Source organism: Thalia democratica, chromosome 4, assembly GCF_965202585.1.
Source record: "Thalia democratica chromosome 4, ktThaDemo2.hap1.1, whole genome shotgun sequence".
Classification (NCBI taxonomy): Eukaryota; Metazoa; Chordata; class Thaliacea; order Salpida; family Salpidae; genus Thalia; species Thalia democratica.
This window is the reverse complement of record NC_139168.1, coordinates 29,581,800-29,584,743: the sequence shown is the minus strand read 5'-3', so window position 1 is coordinate 29,584,743 and position 2,944 is coordinate 29,581,800.

The following is a 2,944-nucleotide window of genomic DNA, read 5'->3' as shown; positions in this document are numbered from 1 at the left end:
TGAGTTTGTTTTATTTTTAACTATTTAAAAGCTAAAGTAACCTTTTATAGTTTGTTTACTGCTTAAATGTTGTCAGAATTATTTCAATAATAAAATACTATGGTACATATTTATTAATTTAAAATATTTTAACGTGTTTTATTAAAAAACTGTGTGTGAATGTTTTTATGAAAGGATATGAGAGAATCCTATAAGAAGAAGCTGTTTAAAAAAAGTTGTAAAAATCGATAAAGCATTAATTTGCTTGTACATAAATTTCTACCTCACTCTACTAGGTGCTTATATCCGCATATTTTCTACAACTTTCAATTTTATTCTGGTGTAAAATTATTTATTTTTCAAAGTTTATAAAAACTTAGACAAAGTAAATCTACAAAAAATAAAGCTTATAAACCAAAAATTATACAAACTATCAAAAGTTGTTAACCATATTAAACGTTATAGCTTTAAAATAACATTGTTACGTGGTACTAACATGTGATAATTCTGGTTAAGTTGTTGAAATTTCGACTATACTAAAACTTAAACAAAGTAAATCAACAAAATTAAAGTTTATAAAACCCAAATTAATAGTTTTCATTAAGTTGTTAATCATCTTTAGTCTTACAGTTTTAAACACACTTTGTGACGTGATGCTACGTCACCAAGTTAGCATGTGAAAAACCCTCTAAAACGTGCCTTGAAAACTGCACGGCTAATACATCTTACAATGGCTATTTATACACAGCAATGTGAGCTGAGTATTTTTGGAGGCAATTAAATTCCTTTATTGCGGCGCGAGCTACTCGAAACTGCGCTATTTTTAAACTGGTTTTACATTGTTTCACTGGACGAAACGTGTTTTAAAGTTAATGAGATTTCCTGGTTAAAACACAGCTTTAGACGTGTTTTAAATGTTTTTACAACTTGTAAAGGTGAATACTATGCATTTGGAAAGTGTTTTGTTCCATTCACAACAAACTTCATTGTTTGTGTGAATTTTGTAAGGCATGTTTGTAATAGTTCAATTGTGCGAATGGTTTTCAACTGAGACTTTATTCACATACTGTTTTTGTACCTTATTATAGTATTTTTTTAACAAAATAGTTATAGGTAAAAGTTCTGTTTTGTAAAAGGGTAAACTTTAAATTTACAAAAATTTATATGTAACATGATAAAACAAACTTTAGTGTGTTGTAGAATATTCAATCAATATTAAAACTAGAAAAAATTACACTATTTCTTAGTAAAAAAGCAGTGTAATTAATCTTATCTCACAACTTAGTTTATCTTCATAATGTTGAAACAATACAGTTATAAGCATATATAATAGGTATAAATTAGTTCTTAATGAGTTATAAAGTAGTATATAAGTAAGCAGGAAGATAAAAACCCTTTTAAATACTTAAACTTTTCTTGAGAGGTAAAATGTTGTTAAAACCTTATCTAATAGTCAAAGTAAAGATAAAAACAAAAATAATCAAAACATGTGCCCAGCTTTTAAATTAAAAGACCGTGAAAGTTTGTAAACACGCGATTGTTATAAAACCACAATTAATTAATTGTTTTCAAAAGTTTAAACTGTTGTAGCTGAAAGTTCAGAAACATTAAAAACCTATCAAACTTAAATGATTACAAAACTGTCCAAAATTTTAAAAAAAATTCAGAGTTTAGTAAAAAAAAAAAAAGTTAATTAGTGCAGTTACTTTAACGAAGATAATATGTTCTGAAATAACCGAATTTCATAGTCAGCAAAAATAAAAGTGCAAGGTTATTGACTTAGTAAACAAACAACTGAACTAAAATTCAGCATTATTAAAATGTAGGTCAACTGTTCAAAAAAAATGCAATTTTTCATACTTAATAATTTTCTATTTGTTCTTTTATGTTTTTTAAACCATCACAAATAAACAAAAAAGTTTGTTTCACTATAAGAAAAATTCGCTAGTTAAACAATATTACTTATTTCTTGTTTTTTTTTGTGCATCAAAATATAAATCAGTTTTATGTTTCTTAAAAAAAAACAACTTGTGTAGGTTGTCTAATTAAAATTTTAATGTTTTAAAAATAGTTTTGTTTTTTAAATCAATCTAGTTGTTTTTAATTAAATCATTATCAAAAAGGCATAAATTTAATTTAAAGTGTTTGTATAAACTTTTAGTACTTACATTCACTATAGTACAAAGAAATAATTTATGCCATTTATAATTTATTTTTTTGAAATACCGAGATTTATTAACAAATGGTAAATATTTTTGAATATATCCAAAACATAAGAAAACACTCAATGCATCATATTTATAGATTATTTTGCAGTACATGTGTAAACAGTTACTAGAAAACCTGTATCGATCATTTTTTTTTTCTAATAAAAAAAAATTCTTAACAAATAAGCTTGGTACTACTTAGAAATATAAGTTCAACAAAAAACTAAAAACATTTTAAAAGCAAAAGTAAGTACTAGAAAATAAAGGTGTATTAAGTATGAGATACAGAAATTAGACTTAATTGTTTTTATAAAATACATTAAAGTATGCATACTTAAATATATAACAACAAAGCACACTTAAATGTATTATTTATTTATATTATAATTAAAGTAACATATCGTTATATCAAGATATATTAAAATCTAAAGGCTTTAGAACTTATCGATATATAAGGTATTTACAATCTGCTAATGATGTATAACTTTGATATACCGAACTCTAAAATAAAGATTATTGTTATTAATAAAAATTTTTAGTTTATGTTTAAAAAATAAAAAGTTTATACATTTATATATAAAAATTCCTTGCACTTATGTTAATGAAAATTTTTAAAGGTCCATATCTAGATACAGTGCTTGTTCATTTATCCGAACACGATGGGCAAGATTTTTCTGTATACATGTCCGGATAACCGAAATTCCAGATAAGAACAAAAAATCAATTTTTCATACAATAATATAACTGCTGCATACAAT